This window comes from Bubalus kerabau, chromosome 5 (genome assembly GCF_029407905.1).
Source record: "Bubalus kerabau isolate K-KA32 ecotype Philippines breed swamp buffalo chromosome 5, PCC_UOA_SB_1v2, whole genome shotgun sequence".
NCBI lineage: Eukaryota > Metazoa > Chordata > Mammalia > Artiodactyla > Bovidae > Bubalus > Bubalus kerabau.
This window is the reverse complement of record NC_073628.1, coordinates 94,932,120-94,951,953: the sequence shown is the minus strand read 5'-3', so window position 1 is coordinate 94,951,953 and position 19,834 is coordinate 94,932,120. Positions and strand designations below refer to the sequence as shown.

Here is a 19,834-nt window from a genome sequence, read left to right as displayed (position 1 = left end):
ATGTCTATCATCCCACCCCTTTTGCCCAGTGATTGTTCAGAGTGTACTCATGAGCTAATTCTGGCCTTTGAGACATAGGAGACATTTGCTGAGGGCTTCTTGGAAAGAAGTTTCTTCCTCCTTCCATGGGAATTACCAAAAGAGAACTCTCTTCTTTTAGATAGTGGGATATGAGGGTATAAGGTCTAAAACTGCCATGACCATTGTTGCTTCCCTGAAGTGGGAAAGTCTGAGGGCATAACTGATGCAAGAAGGAAGACACAGCAAGAGACTTGTAAAGAAATCCAGCTAGAGGCCCAATGAAATTGTGAGTAGCTGGATCAAACCACACCTGAAGCTAGGCCTACTTCAAAACTTTATTTCCCTTAAACTATCTTGAGTTTTCTACTATTCATAATCAAAGGCATCTTAACTGATTCATATAAGCACTAGCATTTATCCCTGTTTTAAGAAAAAGAAAATGAGGACTTAAAAATATTGCCCAATATTATACCATTTGTAAGAAAATTTTGAGCTTTCTGGCCCCCAGCCCTGGGGGGTGGGGGCGGGTGGGGGGGGGCATGCAGGGAGTTCCCCAATGGCTCAGCAGGTAAAGAATCCTCCTGCAACACAAGAGACATGGGTTCAATCCCTGGGCCGGGAAGATCCCCTGGAGAAGGAAATAGCTACCCACTCCAGGATTCTTGCCTGGAAAACCCCATGGACAGAGGATTTTGGTGGGCTGCAGCCCAAAGGGTCACAAAGGGTCAAACACAACTAAGCATGCAGGCATGGCATGGCCCCCAAGCCTTAGCTGTTGATTACAAATTACAACTTTCACATGCCAACATCCCAAAGAAGGGAAATGCCTCCTTCCCTTTGGCTTTAGCTAGGAGCTGCTGTTTAGCCCTTCTCTTTTATATTCACATTTTCTATGGAACTCTTAAAGAGCCTCTTCTGATCACATATTCACCGGACTAAGATGTTACTAGATTGATGATGTGAACTCCCAGATGCAAATTATTCTATTTGCAGATTATCTAAATGCAGATTATTCTATTTGATTTCAAAAGTGAACTATTAGAATGACTTCGAGCCCAGGAATCAATTATGCATCTTCACTATGGATTTCTGATTGTTTCCTATGCTCAGACCCAGTCCTTTCTGGGTCTCTGGTGATAAAACAGAGTATTTGTCTAGTCATTGACATTGCCAGGCAAAGCAGAGCCAAAGGCAACATTGTGACAGTGGCCATGTAAACATATGGCTCATAGCAAACTTCCCAAGAGGCTAAGAGGGTGATCACAAACAAACCCAGAGCATTATTGAAACACCTGCATGATACCAGTTTAGAACTCCTGTCTCCACTCTCATTCTACTTAGAAAAGATTCCCAAATGTCCCTACCCCCAACTATGCTCAAATTGTTTTCTGTCCACTTAACCAAACCTATAAAATTACCCTTTGTGACAGTACAAAACAAGAAAAGCCTACGGCAGGGAAGTTCATCAAAACACCTTCCAGTGGGATCCACCAGAAAGACTTTGCAAGTATCTTCTCACAAAGTAAAACAACGTAAGGGGTCACATACACCTCTTGGAAGCTAAACTCTTTATTCTCTGTGGTGGAAATATTCTGTCTCACTTTTTCAAACTTGTTATTCAATTTTTTTTTTCACTATCAATCTGACATTTTCTTTCTTTAAACATCTCCACCTCTATAGCTCCCTCCCTGTTACATGGCCTCCGCAGTTAATAGAATTTGAAAGGTATACCCCAACAACTGAGCTTTTGATGTGGGTTTTGCTGCATGGTTTTCTTATTGACTGTTCAAAATAATTTCAGCAATTTTTTTCGATCATGATATTCAGTTTTCTGTTTGTACTTTAGATCGGTCTCCCCAGAGAGTGGCAAAACAAGATGAGTCTCTGCACTTTTCCACCCACATGACAGCCAGTCACAGGGAGAGAGAAGAGGGGGCGAGGATAGGAAACCCTGCAGAGGCATGAGTGGAGGAAGATGCAAGATAAGGCTCTTGATGACACCAACACAGCTTCTCCAGGAGGGAGAGAAATAATACTTCTTAGGGGTTTTCATATGTCTCTAAAGAGCAAATCCAAAAGTCTACAGATTAGTAACTGAACCCTCGCTTGTTGTTCAATCACTAACTGGTGTCTGACTCTTTGCAGCCCCATGGACTGCAGCATGCCATGCTTCCTTGTCCTTCACTATCTCCCAGAGCTTGCTCAAACTCATGTCCTTCAAGTCAATGATGCTATCCCACCATCTCAACCTCTGTTGCCCCCTTCTCCTCCTGCCCTCAACCTTTCCCATCACCAGGGTCTTTCCCAGTGAGTTGACTCTTTGCATCATGTGGCCAAAGTATTGGAGCTTCAGCTTCAACATCAGTCCTTCCAATGAATATTCAGAGTTGATTTCCTTTAAAATTGACTGGTTTGATCTCCTTACTGTCCAAGGGACTCTCAAGTCTTCTCCAGCACCACAGTTTAAAAGCATCAACTTTCACATCCATACATGACTACTGGAAAAACCATAGTTTTCCTACTGAGTGATACTCTGTAAGAATAGTTATTACAGTCTACTAAGTTCAACTGTTGAATTATGGACAAGTCAGTTGACTTTGTTACTTTCATGACAAACACTGGATTGAGAACATGTCTGCCATATGACCATCAGGACTGCTCTGATTCCACCTCTTTCCAGAGCCCTACTCTGCTGAAGGAGCAACTGGATTACATTTTAGACCCACTGGCCAGGTGTCTCACTGGAGACACAAAGAAGAGTCCATAAGGAGAGGTCACTGCTGAGCCCCTAAGCCCCTAGATGAGCTGTGGTTCATGGACACAGACCTCAAGTAGAAGAGCAAGATATGTGTAGACTCCTTCTCAGAATCAGTGTCAATGCTATGAGCAACTTTGAAAGTCACTTAGTGCAAAACCCTTATTTTCAAGTTAAAGAAATGAAGACCCAGAAGTTAAAGTTACATGCCTAAAATATCTGAAGGTTTGGAAGAGAACTTAAGGTCAACTGATCAAACCTTCCCTGTTGAAGTCTATTCTATAATATAACTTAATTGCTGTCCTGTCTGTGCTTGTATACCCTCAGTGTTGAGAGCTTACTATACCTCAAAGCAAAATGTTCTGTATATGGAGAATTGGTTAAAAAAAAATTCTTCCTTGGACTTTCCTGGTGGTACAGTGGATAAGAATCTGCCTGCCAATGCAGGGGACACAGATTTGGTCCCTGATCTGGGAAGATTCCACATGCTGTGGGGCAACTAAGCCCATGTGCCACGGCTACTGAGCCTGTGCTCTTAGAGCCCGTGAACCACAACTACTGAGCCTGTGTGCTGTAACTGCTGAAGCTTGTGTGCCCTAGAGCCTGTGCTCAGTGACAAAGGATGCCACCACAATGAGAAGCCCTCACACCCCAACGAAGAGTAGACCCCCGGTCGCAATTAGAGAAAGCCCATGCAAAGCAATGAAGATCCAGCACAGCCAAAAATAAATAAATCTTAAAAAAAAAAAAAAAACACAAAACCTCTTCCTTACACTGAAGAGAAATCTGACTCCTTGCAACTCCTCCCCACCTCCCCACCCACAGCAAGGCCCCATGGGCCTTAGTTTTTTTTCTGGAGTCACATAAGGAGCAAAATTAAACCTTCTTACATCACAGTCCTTTAGTTACTTGAAGATGCCTATGATGTCTATTACTCTACTCTCCTCCAGGACATACACCCTAGTTTTTTTAAACTCTCTAATAAGGGTTCCAAATCTCATGTGTCCTGATCATTTTACATTGGACGTGCCAGTTTGTCCAGGACACTCCTACAGGGGACTTACTGAAATAAACGTAAGCTCCAAGAACAATGTAGTGCAGAAAGGAGAAGATCACTTCCCTTGTTCTGGTCAACAGAGCAGTCCCTGGGACCACATTTAGGTCAGCAATATACAAGTGCTCTTTCTAACTTCCCTCTACAGCCTTCTCCCTAAAAAGGGTAAAATATCTAAATGTTATCATCCACTGAACTAAAATCCAGCTGTCCTTAGTAAGCTTTCAATTCTAGACCAACCAAATCCAGATCAGCAGAGCAGAAATGGCAGTCTATGATGACTGTAAGAAAAAAGGGGGAGCCAGTCAACAGCCAGTTAAGACAGACTCTTGTCAGTTTTGCATGGTTAGAAGTTTCTCCTATTAGGCAATTGATAAATGAAGGAATTAATCAAAGAAACCTTGGGCATCATGAAATAAAAACAGCAACTAGGAGTGATATTAGCAACTTCTAGGATTTATTAAAATATGAACCCATACCATCTATGCTGCATTATTGAGGCAAAAGTCTGTGTAAGAGGATGGGTGTCAGTAGGCTTCTCAAAGTCTCTTCCAGCCAGTTTACAAATGTTAAATCACTAAGTCACACTTCAAGACGCTATACTTTGAAGTGATGCTATAACATTAAGTCCCCCAAATGACAAAAATTTATAGGATAACGTGAAATTGACTAATTCTTAGGACAAAGAGTCCAACCTGTAAAAACATGAAAGCAAACCATTCAGATGATTGACAGAAAGACAGTATCATTCCGAAACAGATGATTTCTCCAGGACTTAGGCTACTTAGGCCTCATCCCCTTAAATCCCAATGGTCCCAAGAAAACGGTGTCTGAGTTAAATGCTCCATTGGGAGTTTTTAAATTGTTGAAATGTCAAATGAAATGATCTTCATGTGACAAATTCATACCATGTGTCTAAAAGATAACCTGAATGGTGGTGGAAAAATTCAGCCCTGTGTGTTTTTAAATGCTCACTTTGTAGGTAAAAGGAAGACCAAAGAGGAACTCTAAAGTCATCATTATTTTCACTTCAAAAATAAAAGTTTCAAAGTCTACCATTGTGTTTTTAAATTTTTTATTTCATTTATTTCTAGGGGGAGGTTTATAGTTTACTTCTAGCCCATGAATTTCATTGTATGTTCAAGTAGAGTCATATCTATTATGTTTTACTTTCATATTTATATTTAAGGAAGTTTCATTTCTGATCATGGTGTATAGAATGTGACTAGAGAGACAACTGAATAGGGAAGGATCTTCATGTGTAATTTGGTGTGACCTGGGAATTAATGGAAGTATCATGAACTAAAAAATAGTATGAAAAACTGCACTAGAAAATATCTAGGTAAGTGAGACTGCTTTGGACTGCCTAACTCCAGCTTTACAGTATGTCCTTATAAGATGGAAAAAATGGATTTTTACAATGGCCAAAGTAATTTTTGCTCACAGAAAAAAGTGATATCATAGAGAACTTGCTTTTGAAAGTCAATATAACTTATTTGGGAATTGCTTTTATAGTTCTTTTTCTCTGGATAATATAAATGTATTTGAATATATAGATTCTACATCTACTTCCTGTCATCTAAGAATGATCAGCATATACTCATGGGTAAAAATCTACCCCCCATCCAACACACTTCCATACTCAGGACCAGCAGGAGAACTTGCTTCTACCCCTTCTCTATTTTATTTGCTAAAGAGAAGGGCATGAGGTTTCTGCAAATTAACTTGAGAGTGCTGCCTATCATACTTCCTTGCTAATAATTGCCTGAAAGGAAGAAAACAGCTGTTGCTTGGCCAAATGTCAAAATTTCTGAATTCCAGTGCAGTAAGTGTACCTGTGAGTGAAAGAGCGTATTTTCTTTTCTGCCTAACAAGTTGGGGAAGGGGGCAGAGGGGGATAGAATTAGATTTACTTTGCCTTAGCAAGAGTCAAGCAAATTTTGCTCTCTCATCATAATCAGTAGTTCTCCAACTTTAAGGGCTCTGGAACCACTCGGAAAGCTAGTGAAAACACACAGGGATATTTGACTGAGCAGGCTGTGAGGCAGGCCTAGAAGACTGTACTTGAAACAAACAACTACAGGTGGTCGGTCCTTGGTCCACACTTTAAGATATCCCATTCTAGAAACCCCACCACTCAATAGGTATACACTACAGAGCGCCAACTGGTCCATGTATGATGGCTTGTTAGTGAAATATTTGGCACAAATAGAGATTACTTTCCTTTATGTCCTCCCACTCCTCCTTCTCACCACCCTTTCTGCTTTCCCCTTGGTTTCCTTCTGCTCTGTCTTTGCATTCTCAGCTGTGAATCACGGAAAAGCAGAAGAGAAGAAGAAAGGATAAGCAGAAGGGAAGGCCTCACTCCTCTTGACTTTCTGAGCACCAGACTGGCATTTGTTGGTGTCCTTCTTAAATTCAAGAATTTCCTGAAGTCTGGTACTGATACAATTTTCTTATCTTTCAGTTCCATGATCTCTCCTTTCTTTTTCTTTGGCTAAAAGCTTTCTAATATCCACAAGCCAATAAATTGAGAGGTGAAACGAAATTCCATCTAACACATTTATTACTTGTTAGCAGCTTGGAGAAAGATTTACTGAAAGAACTGAAGCTTGAGAATAAAAATATCAAGAAAAAGATTTATTCACTCATTCTTTCACTTATTCTTAACATCCATATTTTTTTTGCCAGGGCATAAGAAAATTAAATAGTTTTCATTATTGTTAAAGGATTGTTCAAGAAATAATTAAAAATAAAGAAATCAAATCAAATAGAAGACTAAGAAATGTTTTCATAACATCAACTTTGTTTCTCATAATCTAAAGCTGATGGATCTCCCTTTATTTATAAAGAACATCTTTCCTTAATTCACTCAAGCAATCTTGGATCAACTCATTAAGCTCCTGACCAAAACAAATGAAGATGAGTTACTTTCAGTTCAGTTCAGTTCATTTCAGTCGCTCAGTCGTGTCCGACTCTTTGCGACCCCATGAATCGCAGCACGCCAGGCCTCCCTGTCCATCACCAACTCCCGGAGTTCACTCAGACTCACGTCCATCGAGTCAGTGATGCCATCCAGCCATCTCATCCTCTGTCATCTTCAATTCCTCTAAATCAGCAATTCCCAACCTTTCTTGACACCAGGTACTGGTTTTACGGATGACCATTTTTCCATGCATAGAGGGGGATGGTTTCAGGATGATTTGAATGCATTACATTTATTATGCACTTTATTTCTAACCTAATGCCACTGCTGATTTGACAGGAGATACCTGTCCACAGCTTCAAGGTTAGGGACCTCAGCTCTAAATCATTGGTCATTAACACCATATTCATAGATCCCAAGGAGCCCATTGATAGAATAGAGAGGAATTCCTGAATCTGAATGGGGAAAACAAAAATGCATCTTCATTTTTCATTAACTTTGAACTGGTATTTAACACATCTTCTTTTATGATTGTAGGAAATAAATCACAGTAATATCAGCCATATCTGTAGCTATCAGAGATCACTGATATCTTCCTTGACACATTAACAGTTGTACAAACATTAAAACAGTGTTTACATTTATCCCTATGTTAACCTACAATACTTTGCAGACATGCTGATATCTTAATATGTTAACATATTAATATATCACAAATTTTCAAATATATCAATATCCATACTTCAATACAACTGATTTCATTGTAATTCTGTGTTCTTTGTTCCATATCTATAAAATGGTGTTTTAAAAAGAGGTCCATAGTGTAAGAAAGTTAAAGAACTCCAGCAATAAATTCTCAGTATTCTAATTCTGTGTCAAATAATGTTTAAATAAGACATATTAGCTTAGGACTCCATACAAACTCCTTAAGTTTGTATAAATCAAAGGCATAATATTATGCCTTTGAATTTTGAAGGATCATGAATGTGAGAGAAAATTACTCATAGCGTATTTCTGCAGACATGTCCATTTCTTTATTAGCCTTTATAAGACTAAGTTAATTTCTCTTGGGAATTCAATACAAAAAAAAAAAAAACCTCTAAATGGATTTTTATGATTCCCTTTATAAAATAACAAGGACCATGTCTGTTTCTTTAGTTATTGTTTTCCTAAGGCTACTAAGATCAGAGCTAAATCTAGTACCTGATTTTCCAACAATATCATATCAGTTTTGATGTAAAATTGTCTGTCTTCCCTTAAAATAGTTTGTTAAACCATTTTAGCTGGCCTATGCTATAACTTGGAAAAGATCCTGATGCTGGGAAAGACTGAAGGCAGAAGCGGACAACAGAAGATGAGATGATTCTATGGCATCACTGACTCAATAGACATGAGTTTGAGCAAGCTCCGGGAGTTGGTGATGGACAGGGAAGCCTGGCATGCTGCAGTCCATGGGGTCGCAGAGAGTAGGACACGACTTGGCAACTAAACAACAACAAATGCTGTAACTTTTAACAACTTAGAGTTGTTAAAACTTTAATTATAACTTGACATAAAACATTTTTTGAAGTAGGAAAAGTGAGAAAGATGAACAAGTTTTTCTTAACAGTTTTGAAGAAATATTTTAAGTCCTTCCATCTAGATATTTTCTGAGTTCTTTCCTATCCTGGGGAAAAGAAATATATATTTTTTAATATGGTATTTACTTCCCCCATTTACTTTCTAGACACTTTCTGAGTCAGTGCTCATGAGCTCTGCAACCCCTAATCATCTGCCAGAAACAAAGGAGCTTCTGCATGGGATGATATAAGTTGTTATGTTACAGGGCCTCAGCAGGCCATGCCCACCACAGAAAAATTCCACCAGTCTTGATAGAAATAAACTGCCCCCAAGACATTCCAGTGATTCAGTTCTCCCACTTTAATGAGCCGTTATGCAAATATTCATGAACTGCAGAAGGACTTTGCCTTATACAGAGTTACACAGGAAACCAGCATCTGATTTTTTAAATCAATGTAATTACCACCCACCCACTACATTATTTCTCCTTCTCCCAGCCTCACTCCCATCCTCCCCACAGCCCAGGTTCACTCACCTATTCATGGAACACCCCCAGGAATTTACAAGCTTCCAGGAAAAAAATATATATATCAAAGAAATAAAGGTTCTGAGACAAGTGTGAACCCATGTGGGTCATTTCAAATTAGGAATGAGACTCCTTGAGACTTCACTCTAAATTAGGCACCCATTGTCTCCACCCACTAAATGTCGACTTTGGCCTGACTCACTGAATTGAGAGGAAGTAATGAGTTTTCTTAGTGAGTTCCTGGTAAAGAATAAAGACAGCTCCAGACAGGAGGTAGATGGGTCCCCCCAGGAAAGCACTCCCTGTGGACAGAAATTCCAAACCATACACAGCAAGACAAGAAAGCGCAGATAAAAGATAAGAGACTGTATAATTCTCAGAGTCAAGGAAACCTTCTAGGCTAGAAAGCTCTTTGGAGGTCAGAAAGGAAGTGATGCTTAGTCTACCCATAGGCCTCTTTGCCAGAACCCATCTTGGCTGAGAGATGTGCACACACACACACGGGAGGACCCTGAGATAAACCAAATACGGACTCAGAACCAAGCAAAGCAAGACAACTGGCCAAAGAAAATCTGGAGAAAATACCCCATAAAAGTGATTTAAACTGCCATGAGGCCATGAACCCAAGTTTGCTCGTGTATCTAGCCACACATACTGTACTATTTTTCCTCCTAATAAACAGTTTACTTATTTCATTACTTTCTGTCTTTGTGGGAATTCTTTTCTGCAAAGCTGAAGGGCCAAGGCCTTGCCACTGACCACTAGCCTAGTGGTTAGGACCAGGTGCTCACACTGCCATGACCTGACCTTGAACCCTGGCCAGGAACCAAATCCCTGCTTCAAGCCACTGCAAGCCAAGGCCACCAAAACCACGCTGAGCACTATAACTTCAGTTCTGCCCTTGACCCTCTGAAGACCCTAGACATTAACTTTAGCCATCAGTTTCCCCACATGACTGAGCTCTCCTTAGAGAGTACTCTTGACCTCTTCAGAGTAAAACCCATAACCATAACCCACAGTAGAGCTTGACATATGGAAGCAAAGGGCAGGAATGGTTTTCTACTTATGGAGTAGTGGTCAATTGTAAAAAAAAAAAAAAAAAAAAAAAAAGGAGGAAAAAAGGCAAAACAAATCAAAATACTAAGGCTGAAGCTTAATTTCAAAATTGTCCTTGTATAGTATCCTTAAAGTCTATCACAATGATTGCAGTTGTACCTTAGAGTTGTAATTTTCTATAAAAATGCCATCCTTAAATAACTGACAGATGCCTCTCAGGCATTCAGAACACTGAGAAGAACATTAAATCCTTCAGCAAAGAGATAGTAAATAGCTACTGTGTTGTCAGGCCCTGAAATAGAAATCAGGCATATTTTAATTCAATAAAACAAATGTGCACAACGTACTGGTCATTTTTTAGAAGTTTAAATATACATCTACCCTATGACTCAGTAATTCCACTTCTAGGTGCTTGTCCAAGAGAAACAAACACATATGAGCATAAAAATACTTGGACAAGAATGTTCATACCAGCCTTATTCCAAAACCTGGGAACCACCCAAGTGACATCAACAAGACAATAGAGAATCAACTTTTAGGGTATTCATACAATGGAATGTTAGTCAGCAATAAAAGCAGTAAACTGATATCTACAGCAACTTGAACGAATCTCATAGGGATTGTGTTGAAAGAAAGCCTTTGTGGTACAACAGGGAAAGACTGATACTGCCCAAGAAAATAAACAAATTGATAATTACACGAACAGAATGCAGTAATAGAAAATAATAGAGGAACCTCACTAGCGTGGTTGTGGAAGGCCTTTCTGACAGGATAGCCTAAAGAGCCAAAGGATGAAAAGAAATAGCCTTGTAAAGAGCCACAGAGCAGCATTTCAAGTAGAAGAAATGGTGTGTGCAAAGGCCTGGAGGCAAGAGAGGGTGGTGGTTGCAGCAACCGAAGGGGCCAGTGTGGCTGGCACTTAGTAGACATCAGGGAAGCTAGCATGAGATGAGGCTGGGGAGTAGGCAGGCACCAGAAGATATTGGTTAGGAAGGCCACGAACAAGAGTTTGGATTTTAAATTTCAGAGTACTGGGAAGTTATTGAAGGATTTAATACAGGTGAACATTGCTGAGTCATGTCCGATTATTGCCACCCCATGGACTGTAGCCTGCCAGTCTCCTCTTGAAAAGGAAAAGTTAAAATGTTACATAACCTCCTGCTCATTCTGCCTCTGTAACTCAGCTTGTTTCTTGCAAAGTCTGGATCACCTATGTCATGCAGTCTCAGAAAGTGGGGACTCATGATACTATGAACTGGAGCTTATCTCACTCACCCTTGTCCTGCTCTTTGCAATCACCCAGCTCCTGCAAACCCGCTTAATCATGCCTGTCCATGTATAAAAACTCTGTAACCCCTTTGTTCAGGGCTCACAGATTGGCGTGTTAACTCCTCTGGGCCCGCCAGTGTAATAAACATGAGTTCTCCAGTTCTCCAAGTGTGGTGCTTGGTTTCTCAAGTACTGGTTTCTGCAACACTCTCTCCAAGGGATTTCCCAGGCAAGAATACTGGAGTGGGTTGCCATTTCCTTCTCCAGGGAATCGTCCCAACTCAGGGATCGAACCTGCGTCTCCTGCATTGCCAGGTGAATTCTTTACCACTGGATCTTCAGGAAAGCCCAATACAGGTGAAAAGGGTGATTTATTTTTTTTAACTATCACTCTGGTTGCTGGACTGAAAATGGAGGAACACATGAACTATGTAAACCAATTTCTCTTAAAAGCTATTAAGCTTTTTCAGAATGAATTTAGTTTTTCAATTACATAAAGCTATTTTATTCTATCATATTAGCCTTCAGGGCTTGGGTGTCAAGTGTAAAAGAAGCATAGTTCTCTACTCCGTGAAACCGATTTGTCTTTTTCTGATTATTCCATTTTATCCTTCAGCCCGAAGAGAAAAGTATTTAAATACTCTTGACTACAGAATGAAGCTTGTCTGGTAGGAAAATGCAGCCTCAACTGTTGCTGGTTGAAACTTCAGGAGAGGGAGCAACAAAGAGCAAATTTACATGAAGAAGTTATCCCAATCAGCCAGTCCCAGCTGCTAAATCAATGAGTGTGCATGTGGGGAGAGGCATGAACTTACTTCAAAGCCAGGTTACACTCTCAAGTATTCTGCAGCTTTTTTTTTTTAAAGCCTAGGTTAGCAGAAAAAAAAGCAGTGCTCTTATCTCTTCTCCCCTGTACCTCATCCTCCAACCTCATCAAGAGGACACAGCCCAACCTACAAAACTAACATGGAAAACAGCCATCAGACCTGCAGCTAAGAAGCCCGAGACACAGTTACTTTATTCACCAAGGACTCTGCAAACACACTCAGGTTTTCTGACGTTGCACTGCTTGGAACAATGAATAAGATTCCACCCCTGTGGGGTTGCCTGACTAAACAAAAAGTAAAAGTTGACAAATAGAGGGAAAGAGTGACACGCTCAGGTAGCTTCTATCTTGAGTGGAAATCAATGCTCAGCAAACCGTGAGGTGGGAAAATACTACCTAATGGGAGCGATCAAAAGAAAAAGCTTCAGCTGTTCAGCTTGTTTTCAGCCTGTCAGCTGAAGCAGGTGTCTTCTCTCAAAAATCCGCAAAGCAGGGAATACCCATGGTGACCCCCGCCTCTTCCTCCCACTCGGAGAGAGAATTCTGACTTGAGAAGAAACCGATTTCCCCAGTATCTTTAAAGCACTGAAATTTAAAACAAAAAAAATGAAACACACACAGGTGAAAAGAACAATGAGGCAGTCTAATCGCGTTACAAGCAGGAAAAAAAAAACAACAGGCAAGTCAGGGAAAATGAGCTCTAATTATAAGCACATTTGGAAGCTGATGCCAGCACCTGATTCTGGCCAGGAAGACTTTTCCAGTAAGCCACCAACCAAAGATCTTCATTTTCTCAATTATGATATTGTCCAAGCATAAGTCATTCGAGTGAATTAAGTCCTAGACACAGTACATGCCAGTTGTTTTACCCCTAAAACCAACTGCTGATTTATTTACTCTTGAGATCTGTGGTCTCCATTCCCTGCTTTCTTGCTTCATATGCAATTCTTTTTAAATTTAAATATTGTATCTCTGTTAACTCTGGGTTCCAACAGACTCTTGGAAAAGCTTAATGCTCTTCTAACTTAAAACGTGATGTTTAAAGTCAGTATGTTGCTGTTGAGATGGCTCAGTGGTAAAGAATCTGCTTGACGATGCAGAATACTCGGGTTAGATCCCTGAGTCAAGAAGCTCCCTGGAGAAGGAAATGGCAACCCACTCCAGGATTCTTGCCTGGAGAACACTACAGTCCGTAGTTTGCAAAGAGTCAGACAGGGCTTAGCAACTAAACAACAATAAACTTAAAACATGATGTTTAAACCCAGTATACTTACATTCAAGTATTTTGAATTTACCTAAGGAAAAAACATGTTAAATACTGCTTGTTTTGATTTAGAACCCAAGCACCTCCATAAGATTCTAAAATGAACACAAGATAATATTTTAGAAGTTACTAGAGCAGCCAAGCCAGAGAAGGCAATGGCACCCCGTTCCAGCACTCTTGCCTGGAAAATCCCATGGACGGAGGAGCCTGGTAGGCTACAGTCCATGGGGTCACTAGGAGTCAGACACGACTGAGCGACTTCACTTTCCGTTTTCACTTTCATACACTGGAGAAGGAAATGGCAACCCACTCCAGTGTTCTTGCCTGGAGAATCCCAGGGACGGGGGACCCTGGTGGGCTGCCATCTCTGGGGTCGCGCAGAGTCAGACACGACTGAAGCAACTTAGCAACAGAGCAGCCAAGCATTCGGGAAGCCTCCATACCTCTTTTCAGGAAAGGTGAAGCCAGCGGTGTTGGAGGAGGTCACGGAGAGGACAGGGCCATCATCTGATCCAGGAGCTAGATCCAGACAATCTGAACCTTCTCACCCCCTTCTCTGATCCTTGGATCCCACAGCTGGAACCATTTTCAAGGATGCAGCCTTGGGAGGGTTAAGTGTTATTGAGACCATCTGGATTAAATATGTGATTGAACGTCATTGAGGCCTCAAAAACTTTTTAAAAAATATATTCTTAAATACATATACTCTTGTATTTGTGATAGTTTTGTTAATTTGCTTTGTTCTTTTTTAATTGGAGGATAATTGCTTTACAATGTTGTGTTGGTTTCTGCCATACAACAACACAAATCAACCATAAAATATATATGGGGTTTCCTAAGTGGTGCAGTGGTAAAGAATCCGCCTGCCAATGCAGGAGACGCAGGTTTGATCCCTGCGTCAGCAAGATTCCCTGGAGGAGGAAATGGCAACCCACTCCAGTATTCTTGCCTGGAGAATCCCATGAACAGAGGCGCCTGGCAATGTCAGTGCTGCTCTCTCAATTCGTCCCACCCTCTCAGCATGGCTGAACAGGAAGGCAGGCTCTGGGAAGTAACTGACACCACACAGGGAAAACAACCCAAGAGGAAGCCAGCATGGTAGGAAGCAGATGGAAGTTCCCCTAGGACCCATCTGGGCTGTAAAATCATGAGTCAGGGTGCTCAGGGCTGGTGCACTGGGATGACCTCAAGGCATGGGATGGGGAGGGAGGTGGGAGAGAGGATCAGGATGGGGAACACATGTACACCCATGGCTGATTCATATGAATGTATGGCAAAAACTACCACAATATTGTAAAGTAAATAGCCTCCAATTAAAAAAAAAAAAATCAATACAAACCCTGAAGTCTACCCTCACTGTGAACTTACCAATATGTGAAAGAATCACACTGTATATTCTAAAGACATCTGAGTCTGGGAATGCTGCAAACTTGCTGGCAAACCATCCTGATACAGACAGTCAGCATTAAGCAGAAGATTATTTGGGGTTCCTCCTATGTGTCAGACACCACCTCAGGCCCTGGGTCCACAGTGGTGAAAAGAAAAGGAACTCCCTCTTTTGGAGCATACAGTCCAGTGGGAAAGACACTCTACCTACACAAATACTATTCAGAAAATTCTACTGTGCAAATCCTGGGGACCGGAGTCACTGATAACTAGGAGGTCTAACAGAGTCTGAGAAATCAGAGAAGGTTTTCCTGAAGAAAGTGATGTTTAAGCTGAGACCTGAAGAGCAAATGGGAGTTGTTCCAAGTCAAGACTGTATGTGTGGGAAGCTGACAGGGAGGGAGTAATGGTAATTTCCAGGTAAAGGGATGGCCTGGAGGCAGCAAGAAACTCATCTGTCATATTTAGGGAACAGGATCCGCCTGCCAAAGCAGGAGATGCAGGTTCCATCTCTGGGTCGGGGAGATCCCCTGGGAAAAGAAATGGCAACCCACTCCAATATTTTTACCTGGGAAATCCCATTGACAGAGGAGCCTGGTAGGCTACACTCCATGGGGTTGCAAAAGAGTCAGTAGGAACTTAGCAACTAAATAACAGCAACTGCTTGGAGCAGAGAACCTGGGAGATTCACTTGGGGCTGGAGGATAATAGTGTAGCTACATGGGTAGCTTGAGGCCAGAGCAGTAGTAAGCCGTGTTACAAATCTGAAGCTAGGGCTTCCATGGTGACCAGTGGTAAGGAGTCTGCCTGCCAATTCAGGAGACAGGGTTTGATCCCTGGTCTGGGAGGATCCCACGTGCTGTGGAGCAATTAGGCCCATGTACCACAACTACTGAGCCTGTGCTCCAGAGCCAGAGAGGTGCAACTACCGAGACTCTACACCCTAGAACCTGTGATCTGCAAGAAGAGAAGCCACTGCAATGAGAAGCTCGTGTACCACAAATAGAAAGTAGCCCCCACTTGCTGCAACGAGAGAAAAATCCGTGCAGCAACAAAGACCAAGCACAGCCAAAAATAAAAAGTAAATAAAATTAAATATATAAAAAAAGAATTTGAAGCAAAGTTCTTAAGTCCATAAAAATCCATGGTAAAGGAATGAGTGGTACAGTCAGGTATATGATTTTAAAAGAATATTTTATTAAGAGGGTGATGAATGGATGGATGGAGTTCAAGAGTGCAGCAGAAAGGCAGGCCAAAAAGGACCAGGAGGGGAAAGTATATAAAGGGATGGAAAACATATAAATGGTGGACTTGATAATGGGTTGGATGGGGTGAAGAACTAGTCATCAGCAATACCCCAACATCTCTGGTCTGGGCAAGAAGGGAGAAGGCAAGGCTGTTTACTGAAATTCAGGACAGGGAAAGTAGAGGAGGTGACAAGCAGGGGGAGGAGGTACATGAGAGACCAAAAAACTGACTCTCTCTGTAGAAAACTATGCCGGTCAATGATTCAAGCGGGCTCTGGGGACCTAATTTACAGCAGTGAATCCGGGTAGTTAGAAGAGTCAGACACAGAACTGAGCCCCCAAGATCAACACACACACCTGACCCTTGTGGTTTTCCAGCTGACTCAGCGACTGAGCTGCATGTGGGGACTCACCATGTGCTGCACATACTCTTTCCTGAAGATCATCAAGATGACCACAGCACAGGGTCTCTGCACTGCTGAGATGACTGGAAGTGATCTTCAGTGAGGTCAAAAACTAACGTTGAACCTAAAAAAGGCTTCTGTCCTGCTGCCTGGGTTTCTCACGCTCAGTACAGGTTATGTCTCTCCATGAAAAGTCACGTCATCCGGACAATCATAGTTCATTGTGTTTCAAAGGGCGTCACTGGCCTTTTCAGCACATGATTGTTCATTGGCCCTGCTGTTCAGGTCCACACAGGAAAACAGAGCAGCCCTAGAAAACGCCTTGAGGGTATCTACTGGCAACGATTAAATAACATGTGTATACTGTCAACTGGGAAAAATCTATGTCACTTATATTTGCTGCTGTATATAGTTAATAACTGCTGCTGCTAAGGCGTTCCAGTCGTGTCCAACTCTGTGCGACCCCATAGACGTCAGCCCACCAGGCTCCCCCGTCCCTGGGATTCTCCAGGCAAGAACACTGGAGTGGGTTGCCATTTCCTTCTCCAATATATGAAAGGGAAAAGGGAAAGTGAAGTCGTTCAGTCATGTCTGACTCTTAGCGACCCCATGGACTGCAGCCTACCAGGCTCCTCCACCCTTGGGATTTTCCAGGAGTTGGTTGCCAGTGTCTTCTCTACTGATTACTATAAAGAAGGTACAGGACATGCAAGTGACCTGAATTATATTTTCCTTGAGAAGGAAAAGATTAAAAACAACCATCAACTGTGTTAAAGTGTTACAAAATTCCTCTAACCAAACCACCTAAAAGGAGTGCTCTTATTTATTGCATATGCTATTTGGTCTCTAATTGGATTTTTAATTTGGTAGTGGCTAGGGAGGAAACTCGGAGAAGGCAATGGCACCCCACTCCAGTACTCTTGCCTGGAGAATCCCACGGACGGAGGAGCCTGGTGGGCTGCAGTCCATGAGGTCGCTAACAGTCGGACACGACTGAGCGACTTCACTTTCACTTTTCACTTTCATGCATTGGAGAAGGAAATGGCAACCCACTCCAGTGTTCTTGCCTGGAGAATCCCAGGGACCGGGGAGCCTGGTGGGCTGCCATCTCTGGGGTCGCACAGAGTTGGACACGACTGAAACGACTTAGCAGCAGCAGCAGCAGGGAGGAAACTGCTGCAGCAGCATCAGGGAGGGAAACAGGTTCTGGGTTTTGGCTTTTCTTATGTCCTTTTTTTTTCTTTCTTTTGAAGTGCATGAGAGGTGCACAATGAGTAGCTGTCTTCCTGGGAGAAGATATCTATCAAATGAAAAACAAACAAACATAAAAACCTCTGTTACACTACTACATATAAAATAGATAAACAACAAGAATTTGCTATATAGCACAGGGAACTAAACTCAATATCTTGTAATAACCTATACTGGAAAAGAATCTGAGAAAGAATATATATGTATGTATACATATGTGTATATACATATATACATACATGCATATATGTATATATAACCAAATCACTTGGCCTCACACCTGAAACTAATACAATATTGTAAATCAATTATTCTTCAATTTAAAGAAAAGATTCATTAAAAAAAAAATTTTATTGTCCAATACATATAACCATAGCATTATAAGACAGAGGAGGATGTCTGACTGATTGATTTCTCAAACAATACTCACTATTTTCCTCTTTCTGAATAATCTGTGTAATCTCTGGCAATTATGGTAAAAAACAGCACCAGAGCTGTCAAGATGAATCATCAATCCCCCTAATTGTCTAGCAGTTGACAGAAGTTACCAAAATCAACTCTGATCTAAGCCAATCTACTTAGAGCCCTTGTTCGTTACAAGGATTTTTGAAACCTCAACCAAAACCTATCTTCAGACCAGACCACAGTACAACGCCAGGAAATGCATTTTCACTGGGGGTGGGGGGAGGGTGGAAGGGTTCACACAAAAGCACTTTCCTTTGTTCTGGAAGAAAAGAATCATTTGTTCACTCAGAATGAGAACTCAGACAGGTAGGCCAGCAGAAGCAGCAGTTAGGAACAGGAAGGTTGGTTTTTGACAACTGGCTCATTGTGTATTAGAGAAGCAGAGGTTAGTTTCCTGAAGTGAAGTCCTGGAGGGTCACTGAAAGTGCACCTGGAAGGGGCATGAAGAAATCATGAAGAGTGCCATCCAGGCAGGGAAAGTCGCAGTGGAAGGGGGCAGAGCCAAGGTCTTCTCTTTGCATGTTTTACTTTGGACATTGTGCCCATGTTCCCTTCCTTCAATACCCACAGACACTCATCCTTGTTCCTCAGACCCTCCCAGGGCACAAGCACTTTGCCTGTGAATTCCCTGCGTGGCTCTGAGCTGGGTGAGTCAGCAAACTCCTCCTATGTCCCTTCTCCTAACACAAGGGATCAAAGTTACAGAAGTGGAGAGGAGGTACATATATATTGCTTACGCCATGGCTACCTTAATTAAGAGGGACATTTATACATTGGATTGACCTACAAGAACCTTTCTCTCCACACACAAGGAAGGCTGCAAGAAACAGCCCAGGTCCAAGGAGTGTTCTCTTAAAAGTCCAGACAGTCTCTGACCCTGACTACCAGCCCAGGGCACCACCCTCTCTTTCTCTCTGCCCATCTCGGGTCTGTTCTCTCAAGTTCCACTTACAGCAAGGAGGAGGTGGGGGATGGTTGGCTTTGACAGGATGAATAATTTCTGAGTTATGTTTCTTCTTAGTGACGCCATTAAAGTTTCATTAAGGGGAAATATCACAACCACTGACTAAAAGGAGATCTTAAAAGGATTTGTTGGCCCCATCCGTTAATTTGTGCCCAGACCTTCCCCTAACCATGAAGCATCTGCTCAGCCTTAGCCAGAGAGGGGTCAACTTATCACTTCTTGCACACCAAGAATGTTACTGCCCCTTGCCTTTGGCGAAGTCTCTCCACCAGGTCCACTCCTGTCCATCCTTCAAGAAATGTGAGTCCAACTCTTAACTCATACCTTCTTTGGAAATGGCTGTTAACTTTTCATCCCATAATGATGTCCCCTTCCTGTAATTCAGAACAAGGGTGATCTAAAACTTATACTTTTTCTTGGCCTTTAGCAAGCCTGGGACTGCCTTGGTTCTAATCCTTTTGTGGTCATCTAACCTTTTATATGTAAATTCTGTCTTACCAACTTGGCTATAAGCTAAAGACTTGAAATGCAGCATCTAGCACAGTGGTAATACTTAAAAGTAAATGTTAACTATGGTAATATTTAAAAGTAATATTTGGTAATATTTAAAAGTAAATGTTAACTATGAGGAGATGATCAAATCCAGTCATCTCATTTTACAAATAAAATATAAAATGAGGTAATTCTCCCAAAGTCACTGTAACAACCAAAAATCAATCTGAAGCCTACCCCCCTTTACCAATCCATGTCTCTAAATTGCTGATTTCTACCCATGTACTCCATCACAAAGAATAAAGAATCTAGAGTGCAGATAATAAAGAAAGCTGTCATTCAATCCAGTTGCAATCCTGTATCTATAA

The 19,834-nt window shown here is 41.6% G+C and overlaps 1 long non-coding RNA gene across 28 annotated transcripts in view; it reads right to left on the bottom strand.

The window, feature by feature from the left end:
• Positions 1 to 13,924, bottom strand: part of LOC129653031 (uncharacterized) — a 438,049-nt gene extending 424,125 nt beyond the window's left edge. For 6 of the 28 annotated variants that reach the window (XR_008714905.1, XR_008714912.1, XR_008714909.1 and 3 more), the window contains exon 1: positions 13,701 to 13,903. This is a non-coding gene — a long non-coding RNA (uncharacterized LOC129653031). Of the gene's footprint in view, positions 1 to 13,700 lie in introns of all 28 variants that reach the window. The other 22 variants (XR_008714928.1, XR_008714927.1, XR_008714930.1 and 19 more) reach the window with 13 other exon arrangements.
• Between the last annotated feature and the right edge of the window lie 5,910 nt (positions 13,925 to 19,834).